Source organism: Melanerpes formicivorus, unplaced genomic scaffold (assembly GCF_026170545.1).
Source record: "Melanerpes formicivorus ecotype bairdi unplaced genomic scaffold, bMelFor1.0.p_v2 SCAF_274, whole genome shotgun sequence".
Taxonomy (NCBI): Eukaryota; Metazoa; Chordata; class Aves; order Piciformes; family Picidae; genus Melanerpes; species Melanerpes formicivorus.
The window spans coordinates 160001-170000 of NW_027142626.1; positions in this window are offsets into that span (position 1 = coordinate 160001).

Sequence of the window (10000 nt, forward strand, 5' to 3'; positions counted from 1 at the left end):
GCCCCCGAGGCCGGCCCCTGGCTGCCAGATCCCGGGCACGATTCAGGCAGCAGCAGCGGAAGCGAGCGATACCGACACGCCCGGCGGGGAGAAGGCCCTCGTCTCTCTCCCCGCCTTGCCACGGGAGCACCGGGACGTGCTAGAGGAGACAGCGACCCGCGGAAGCGGGGCGCGCCCCCGGCACGCCAGGACCTTAGAGCCGGGGCGGCTCGCTCGGCAGCGGGCGGGGGTACGGGCCACAAAGCCGCCCTTCTCAGGCTAGAGGTTTCATTTAGGGAGGAACCCTCGGGGACCCCACCCGGGCAGGTGAGGCCTCACGCGCGGCGCCGCTTTTAGCCCCTTTTAACTTTCGCGACGCCGCCGCCTCGCTCTCGGCTCGGCCAACCCCCGCCACACGCAGCTGCTCGCGGCCGGCACCCGCGGGTACCCGGAACCGAGGACGACACCGGCGCCTCACGCGTTTTAGGACACCTGAAAACTCACGGGGCCACGCAGCAGTCACAAAGCCGGTTGCGGTAGACCGGTCCCCGAACCCTGCCCCAGCGCCGGGGGGGAGGTGGAAAGGGGAGGATGCGGCAAGGCACGCGCCGGGCCGCTAACGCCACGGCTCCCCCCCGCTCGAGCCGCTCGGGGCTGGGGGAACGAGGACGACACCTCACACGCGACGGGAAGCGAAGTGGAAAGGAAGACCGCCCTTGCCCTGCCGGCCGGGGGCCCTTTCCGACGCGACCCGAAAGGCCTCATCGATCAACAAGGACAGAAGGAAAGGAAGCCAGCGGAGGCCCCACGGCCTCGCTCTTCTGGGACAGACACAGCCACGCGCACCCGCCACCGCCCTCGGGAGCAGCCAGCAGGCACGGGGCTCGGCGTGCGGGCAACACGCCGGCGGAGCAAACGGGGCGCCCTCCAGAGATGGGGGGGGGGGGCAAGCTGCACCGGGCCGCACCGGCTCACAGGGCACCTCTGCCTCCCCGAAATGTGGGCTTGCATTTTCCCTCAAGCTGCACCGAGTTACATCTCCATCACGGGGCGCCCCTCTGGAGCCAGGAGGAAGCCGTGCTGGGGCACCGGCTTGCCCTCCTCCCCCCATGCCGGGCTCCATAGCATACGAGTGGCCAGTCACCGCCGCTGGCTTTTCCCTTAGATGCCGTGCCCCCGCGGGCTGCGGCTTTGGCCATGGGGGGGAACCCCCGTGAAGAGGGTCCAGTGCTGGGAACTCTCTCTGCCCCTTACCGGGCTCTCTCTCGCCGTGCCTGGACGGGCTTGCTTTCCATTCTTGGTGGGACCGACGCCGGCACCACGTCTCCCCGGCTTTCTCTGCCCCCGTGCCCCACCGGGCAAACTTCGCTTCGGGGGTTCCACACTTCGGCAGTGGCCGGCGCCAGCCACTCCTCAACTTTTTTTCTTTTCCCCGCTTTCGTTGCCGAGCCCGGGCTGGGCTCCGGCTCACGGACGAGCGAAACCCATCCAACACCGCTGAGGGTGCGCCAGCCACGGACGAGCGAAACCCATCCAACACCGCTGAGGGTGCGCCAGCGGCCGCTCCAAACCGCCGCGCCTTTGTTCGGCCCCGCGGGTCCCCTCTCTGACCCGGGCGAAAGCCACCGAGAAGCCAGACGGACCCCTGCCCAGCCGCCTGGCGGGTGGCTTGGAGCAGCCGCTCGGCAGCGCTGCCCTGGGAGTGCTCGGCGTCGCTTGTTCCCTCATATACGGAACTGGAGGGCCGTCAGCTCCGCGAGCGCACAACCAGCCGACCTCCGCCCAGCGGCAGGTCGCAGAAATCACGCCGGCTTGTACGATGACGTAGGCGGAGGCAGAGCGCAACAGCGACCCCTTGGCGACAAGCGCGATCTCCGCGGAGAGCACGTCTACTCGCCGAGGGAGAGCACGTCTACTCGCCGAGGGAGAGCACGTCTACTCGCCCAGGGAGAGCACGTCTATTCGCCCAGGGAGAGCACGTCTACTCGCCCAGGGAGAGCACGTCTACTCGCCCAGGGAGAGCACGTCTACTCGCCCAGGGAGAGCACGTCTACTCGCCCAGGGAGAGCACGTCTACTCGCCCAGGGAGAGCACGTCTACTCGCCGAGGGAGAGCACGTCTACTCGCCGAGGGAGAGCACGTCTACCCGCCGAGGGAGAGCACGTCTACTCGCCGAGGGAGAGCACGTCTGCTCGCCGAGGGAGAGCACGTCTACCTCCCGCCTGAGGGAGAGCACGGGGGGGGGGGGACAAAGACAGGCGGCAGCAGCTTCGGTGAACGTCACCCGGGAGGCGACCGGGGCTGTCCCGGGGCAGTCCCGGGAAGCCGGCGTCCGACACAGGGAACCGTCAGCTGCCGGACCGGGGCGAATCCCCGCGGCCACGGCAGGGGTGGGGGCTCGAAGACAGCCGGCAGCCGCTTCGGTGAACGTCACCCGGGAGGAGACTGGGGCCCTCCCGGGACCGTCCCGGGAAGACGACGTTCGGCACGAGATCCCGGCCGCGGCCGGACCGGCTCGAAGCCTCGCGGTCCCGGCAGCAGCCGGAGCCGCTCGCCGCCTCGGGCTCCCGGCCCCCTACAGATCCGGCGACTCGTTCGCGGGCGGCGGGGGGAGGCAGTGGACGGGGTGCGGGGAGAAGCGGCAGCGGAGGCGGAGGGGGGGGGGGGGCTCGAAGACAGCCGGCAGCCGCTTCGGTGAACGTCACCCAGGAGGCGATCGGGGCCGTCCCGGGGCCGTCCCGGGATGCCGGCTTCCGGCACGGGGTCCCGGCCGCGGCCGGACCGGCTCGTATCCCCGCGGCTCCGGCAGGGGGGGGGGGGGCTCGAAGACAGCCGGCAGTCGCCTCGGTGAACGTCACCCGGCCGGCGACCGCGGCCGTTCCGGGGCCGTCCCGGGAAGCCTGCGACAGGCACGGGGTCCCAGCCGCGGCCGGACCGACTCGAAGCCCCGCGGCCCCGGCACGGGGGAGGCCCAAAGACTGGCGGCAGCCGCTTCGCTGAACGTCACCCGGCCGGCGACCGGGGCCGTCCCGGGGCCGTCCCGGGATGCCGGCATCCGGCACGGGGTCCCGGCCGCGGCCGGAGCGGCTCGAATCCCCGCGGTCCCGGCAGCAGCCGGAGCCGCTCGCCGTTCGGGCTCCCGGCACCCTACGGATCCGGCGACTCGTTCGCCGGCGGCGGGGGGAGGCAGTGAAGGAGGTGCGGGCAGAAGCGGCAGCGGAGGCGGAGGGGGGGGGGGGGCTCGAAGACAGCCGGCAGCCGCTTCGGAGAACGTCACCCGGCCGGCGACCGCGGCCGTTCCGGGGCCGTCCCGGGAAGCCTGCGACAGGCACGGGGTCCCGGCCTCGGCCGGACCCGCACTGGGTGCCGCCGCCTCGGGCTCTCGGGACGGTATGGATCCGCCGACTCGTTCGCCGGCGGCGGGGGGAGGCAGTGGAGGGGGTGCGGGCAGAAGCGGCAGCGGAGGCGGAGGGGGGGGGGGCTCGAAGACAGCCGGCAGCCGCTTCGGTGAACGTCACCTGGCCGGCGACCGGGGCCGTCCCGGGGCCGTCCGGGGATGCCGGCTTCCGGCACGGGGTCCCGGCCGCGGCCGGAGCGGCTCGAATCCCCGCGGTCCCGGCAGCAGCCGGAGCCGCTCGCCGTTCGGGCTCCCGGCACCCTACGGATCCGGCGACTCGTTCGCCGGCGGCGGGGGGAGGCAGTGGAGGCGGTGCGGGGAGAAGCGGCAGCGGAGGCGGAGGGGGGGCGGGGGGGACGATAGTGGCGGGGGGCGGGGGGTGCTCGAAGGCAGCCGGCAGCCGGTTCGGTGAACATTCGCCGGGGCGGGGGGGCGACCTGTCCGTGCCCGGGGCAGCCCCGGGAAGCCGGCAGCCAGCACGGGGGTCCCGGCAGCACCTGTTCCCTGCCCTGGGACTTGCCGTGCCCGGCGGCCGGTTGCCGGGTGGGGGGAGCGATGAGAGGCAGGGCGCAGCGGCCGGGGCAGCGCCGGGCCGCAGCGGGGGGCTGGGCGGGTGGGGTAGGCGTCGAGCGGCAAGCCCTCGGCTGCAGCGAATGTTCGGCGGTGCGGGGCGGGGGGGGGACGGGACGACACGTTGGGGGCGCCGAGTCCGAGCCACCCCCGGCCCCAGGGGCGGCCGGAGGGGGAGGCCGGTGCCTGGCCCTGGGAGCTGCTGGGCGCCGGATGGCCGAGGGTGCGTCAGAAGCCGCCCGAGCGGTCGAGCAGGTCCTCCAGAAAGGCCTAGGGTGGCTTCGAGGGCCCCGGGAGCAGTCGAGGGAGGCCTCCAGGCAGGTCTGGAGTGGATGGGAGGCCTTCAAAAGCAGACAAGGGAGGCTGCCAGCGGGGCCTAGGCTGGCACTGCAGCCTGTAAATGGTTGGGGGGGGGGGCCTCTGGTGCGGCCTGGAGTCTCTGGGTGGCGTCCAGAGAGGTGCAAAAGATCCTCTGGTGCGGCCTGTGGTGGCGGAGAAGCCTGCAGAGCGTGCGGGGGAGGCTTCTGGTGCGGCCTGGGGTGGGTCGGAAGCCTGCAGAGCGTGCGGGAGAGGCTTCTGGTGCGGCCTGGGGTGGCTGAGAAGCCTGCAGAGCGTGCGGGAGAGGCTTCTGGTGCGGCCTGGGGTGGCTGAGAAGCCTGCAGAGCGTGCGGGAGAGGCTTCTGCTGCGGCCTGGGGTGGCTGAGAAGCCTGCAGAGCGTGCGGGGGAGGCTTCTGTTGGGGCCTGGGGTGGGTCAGAAGCCTACAGAGCATGCGGGGGAGGCTTCTGGTGCGGCCTGGGGTGGGTCGGAAGCCTGCAGAGCGTGCGGGAGAGGCTTCTGTTGGGGCCTGGGGTGGCTGAGAAGCCTGCAGAGCGTGCGGGGGAGGCTTCTGCTGCGGCCTGGGGTGGCTGAGAAGCCTGCAGAGCGTGCGGGGGAGGCTTCTGCTGCGGCCTGGGGTGGCTGAGAAGCCTGCAGAGCGTGCGGGGGAGGCTTCTGGTGCGGCCTGGGGTGGCTGAGAAGCCTGCAGAGCGTGCGGGAGAGGCTTCTGCTGCAGCCTGGGGTGGGACGGAAGCCTGCAGAGCGTGCGGGGGAGGCTTCTGCTGCGGCCTGGGGTGGGACGGAAGCCTGCAGAGCGTGCGGGGGAGGCTTCTGGTGCGGCCTGGGGTGGGTCGGAAGCCTGCAGAGCGTGCGGGAGAGGCTTCTGCTGCGGCCTGGGGTGGGTCGGAAGCCTGCAGAGCGTGCGGGAGAGGCTTCTGTTGGGGCCTGGGGTGGCTGAGAAGCCTGCAGAGCGTGCGGGAGAGGCTTCTGCTGCGGCCTGGGGTGGCTGAGAAGCCTGCAGAGCGTGCGGGAGAGGCTTCTGCTGCGGCCTGGGGTGGCTGAGAAGCCTGCAGAGCGTGCGGGAGAGGCTTCTGCTGCGGCCTGGGGTGGCTGAGAAGCCTGCAGGGCGTGCGGGAGAGGCTTCTGCTGCGGCCTGGGGTGGGTGGGAAGCCTGCAGAGCGTGCGGGGGAGGCTTCTGGTGCGGCCTGGGGTGGCTGAGAAGCCTGCAGAGCGTGCGGGGGAGGCTTCTGGTGCGGCCTGGGGTGGCTGAGAAGCCTGAAGAGCGTGCGGGGGAGGCTTCTGGTGCGGCCTGGGGTGGCTGAGAAGCCTGCAGAGCGTGCGGGAGAGGCTTCTGGTGCGGCCTGGGGTGGCTGAGAAGCCTGCAGAGCGTGCGGGAGAGGCTTCTGCTGCGGCCTGGGGTGGCTGAGAAGCCTGCAGAGCGTGCGGGAGAGGCTTCTGGTGCGGCCTGGGGTGGCTGAGAAGCCTGCAGAGCGTGCGGGAGAGGCTTCTGGTGCGGCCTGGGGTGGCTGAGAAGCCTGCAGAGCGTGCGGGGGAGGCTTCTGGTGCGGCCTGGGGTGGCTGAGAAGCCTGCAGAGCGTGCGGGAGAGGCTTCTGCTGCAGCCTGGGGTGGCTGAGAAGCCTGCAGAGCGTGCGGGGGAGGCTTCTGGTGTGGCCTGGGGTGGCTGAGAAGCCTGCAGAGCGTGCGGGAGAGGCTTCTGCTGGGGCCTGGGGTGGCTGAGAAGCCTGCAGAGCGTGCGGGGGAGGCTTCTGCTGCGGCCTGGGGTGGCTGAGAAGCCTGCAGAGCGTGCGGGGGAGGCTTCTGCTGCGGCCTGGGGTGGCTGAGAAGCCTGCAGAGCGTGCGGGGGAGGCTTCTGGTGCGGCCTGGGGTGGCTGAGAAGCCTGCAGAGCGTGCGGGGGAGGCTTCTGGTGCGGCCTGGGGTGGGTCGGAAGCCTGCAGAGCGTGCGGGAGAGGCTTCTGCTGCGGCCTGGGGTGGGTCGGAAGCCTGCAGAGCGTGCGGGAGAGGCTTCTGTTGGGGCCTGGGGTGGCTGAGAAGCCTGCAGAGCGTGCGGGAGAGGCTTCTGCTGCGGCCTGGGGTGGCTGAGAAGCCTGCAGAGCGTGCGGGAGAGGCTTCTGCTGCGGCCTGGGGTGGCTGAGAAGCCTGCAGAGCGTGCGGGAGAGGCTTCTGCTGCGGCCTGGGGTGGCTGAGAAGCCTGCAGAGCGTGCGGGAGAGGCTTCTGCTGCGGCCTGGGGTGGCTGAGAAGCCTGCAGAGCGTGCGGGAGAGGCTTCTGCTGCGGCCTGGGGTGGCTGAGAAGCCTGCAGAGCGTGCGGGAGAGGCTTCTGCTGCGGCCTGGGGTGGCTGAGAAGCCTGCAGAGCGTGCGGGAGAGGCTTCTGCTGCAGCCTGGGGTGGCTGAGAAGCCTGCAGAGCGTGCGGGAGAGGCTTCTGGTGCGGCCTGGGGTGGCTGAGAAGCCTGCAGAGCGTGCGGGAGAGGCTTCTGCTGCGGCCTGGGGTGGCTGAGAAGCCTGCAGGGCGTGCGGGAGAGGCTTCTGCTGCGGCCTGGGGTGGGTGGGAAGCCTGCAGAGCGTGCGGGGGAGGCTTCTGGTGCGGCCTGGGGTGGCTGAGAAGCCTGCAGAGCGTGCGGGGGAGGCTTCTGGTGCGGCCTGGGGTGGCTGAGAAGCCTGAAGAGCGTGCGGGGGAGGCTTCTGGTGCGGCCTGGGGTGGCTGAGAAGCCTGCAGAGCGTGCGGGAGAGGCTTCTGGTGCGGCCTGGGGTGGCTGAGAAGCCTGCAGAGCGTGCGGGAGAGGCTTCTGGTGCGGCCTGGGGTGGCTGAGAAGCCTGCAGAGCGTGCGGGGGAGGCTTCTGGTGCGGCCTGGGGTGGCTGAGAAGCCTGCAGAGCGTGCGGGAGAGGCTTCTGCTGGGGCCTGGGGTGGCTGAGAAGCCTGCAGAGCGTGCGGGGGAGGCTTCTGCTGCGGCCTGGGGTGGCTGAGAAGTTTGCAGAGCGTGCGGGGGAGGCTTCTGCTGCGGCCTGGGGTGGCTGAGAAGCCTGCAGAGCGTGCGGGGGAGGCTTCTGGTGCGGCCTGGGGTGGCTGAGAAGCCTGCAGAGCGTGCGGGGGAGGCTTCTGGTGCGGCCTGGGGTGGGTCGGAAGCCTGCAGAGCGTGCGGGAGAGGCTTCTGCTGCGGCCTGGGGTGGGTCGGAAGCCTGCAGAGCGTGGGGGAGAGGCTTCTGTTGGGGCCTGGGGTGGCTGAGAAGCCTGCAGAGCGTGCGGGAGAGGCTTCTGCTGCGGCCTGGGGTGGCTGAGAAGCCTGCAGAGCGTGCGGGAGAGGCTTCTGCTGCGGCCTGGGGTGGCTGAGAAGCCTGCAGAGCGTGCGGGAGAGGCTTCTGGTGCGGCCTGGGGTGGCTGAGAAGCCTGCAGAGCGTGCGGGAGAGGCTTCTGCTGCGGCCTGGGGTGGCTGAGAAGCCTGCAGAGCGTGCGGGAGAGGCTTCTGCTGCGGCCTGGGGTGGCTGAGAAGCCTGCAGAGCGTGCGGGAGAGGCTTCTGCTGCGGCCTGGGGTGGCTGAGAAGCCTGCAGAGCGTGCGGGAGAGGCTTCTGCTGCAGCCTGGGGTGGCTGAGAAGCCTGCAGAGCGTGCGGGAGAGGCTTCTGGTGCGGCCTGGGGTGGCTGAGAAGCCTGCAGAGCGTGCGGGGAGAGGCTTCTGCTGCGGCCTGGGGTGGCTGAGAAGCCTGCAGGGCGTGCGGGAGAGGCTTCTGCTGCGGCCTGGGGTGGGTGGGAAGCCTGCAGAGCGTGCGGGGGAGGCTTCTGGTGCGGCCTGGGGTGGCTGAGAAGCCTGCAGAGCGTGCGGGGGAGGCTTCTGGTGCGGCCTGGGGTGGCTGAGAAGCCTGCAGAGCGTGCGGGAGAGGCTTCTGGTGCGGCCTGGGGTGGCTGAGAAGCCTGCAGAGCGTGCGGGAGAGGCTTCTGCTGCGGCCTGGGGTGGCTGAGAAGCCTGCAGAGCGTGCGGGAGAGGCTTCTGCTGCGGCCTGGGGTGGCTGAGAAGCCTGCAGAGCGTGCGGGAGAGGCTTCTGCTGCGGCCTGGGGTGGGTCGGAAGCCTGCAGAGCGTGCGGGAGAGGCTTCTGGTGCGGCCTGGGGTGGCTGAGAAGCCTGAAGAGCGTGCGGGAGAGGCTTCTGCTGCGGCCTGGGGTGGCTGAGAAGCCTGCAGAGCGTGCGGGGGAGGCTTCTGGTGCGGCCTGGGGTGGCTGAGAAGCCTGCAGAGCGTGCGGGAGAGGCTTCTGGTGCGGCCTGGGGTGGCTGAGAAGCCTGCAGAGCGTGCGGGGGAGGCTTCTGGTGCGGCCTGGGGTGGCTGAGAAGCCTGCAGAGCGTGCGGGAGAGGCTTCTGGTGCGGCCTGGGGTGGCTGAGAAGCCTGCAGAGCGTGCGGGAGAGGCTTCTGCTGCGGCCTGGGGTGGCTGAGAAGCCTGCAGAGCGTGCGGGAGAGGCTTCTGCTGCGGCCTGGGGTGGGTCGGAAGCCTGCAGAGCGTGCGGGAGAGGCTTCTGCTGCGGCCTGGGGTGGCTCGGAAGCCTGCAGAGCTTGCGGTGGAGGCTTCTGGTGCGGCCTGGGGTGGGTCGGAAGCCTGCAGAGCATGCGGGGGAGGCTTCTGCTGCGGCCTGGGGTCTCTGGGTGGCCTCTAGAGAGGTGCAAAAGACCCTCTGGGTTGGGCTGGGGTGGCTCTTGGACCCCTGCCACACAGTGGAGAGAGGCCTCCGGCCCGCCACCTGTGTCCCTGTGTGCCTGAGTGCCTGTGTCCCTGTGTCCCTGTGTCCCTGTGTCCCTGAGTGCCTGAGTGCCTGTGTCCCTGTGTCCCTGTGTCCCTGTGTCCCTGAGTGCCTGAGTGCCTGTGTCCCTGTGTCCCTGTGTCCCTGAGTGCCTGAGTGCCTGAGTGCCTGTGTCCCTGTGTCCTTGTGTCCCTGTGTCCCTGTGTCCCTGTGTGCCTGAGTGCCTGTGTCCCTGTGTCCCTGTCTGTGTACCTGTGTGCGAGAGTGTCCGGCACGCCACCCAGCGGCGGCGGGCAAGCAGGTAGGCGGGTGGGCGGGCCGGCGAGGGCCAGTGTGAGTTTGGGGGGTGGGAGGGGAGGCGGCAGCTGGAAGCGTCAGAGGAGGGGGCGTGGCTCCGGCTGGCCCCGGGAGCAGGTTCCCGGGACCGGGACCGGCTGGACCCGGCGGGTGGTTGATCCCGGGGCGGGGGGCAGAGGCGGCGGGAAGCGGCAGCTGCGTGTGCGGCGGGGGGGGTGGAGGGCGAACCGCGGCGGGAAGCGGATGCTTCAGAGCAGGTTACGGGGGCGGGGACGGACGACACCACCTGTCCCCGCCCCGGGACGGGCTGGACCCGGCGCCCTGGACCCGGCGCCGTGTACCCGCCGCCGCCGCCGCCCCCCTCCGCCACCCCGGGACCCCGACGTTTTTTGGCGCCCGCGCCTTTTTTTGCTCCCCGCCTGCCCGCGCTGCCCCGGGCCCTCCCCCGGGGCGGGGCGGGAGGGAGGGAGGGACGGACGGACGGGTAGCCGGGGATCTCCGAGCGCGCGCCACCAGACCGAGGCGGGTCCCGGCGGCGGCGGCGGCGGCGGCGGCGGCGGCGGCGGCGGCGGCGGCAGCAAGCGACGGCGGGGGGGGCAGGCTAGGGAGAGAGGGGGAGCGGCATGCGGTAGGGCTGGGGGGTTTGTTTCGGGGGAGAGGGGTGGGGGGGGGGGTGGCAGCGGTCAGCGAGAGC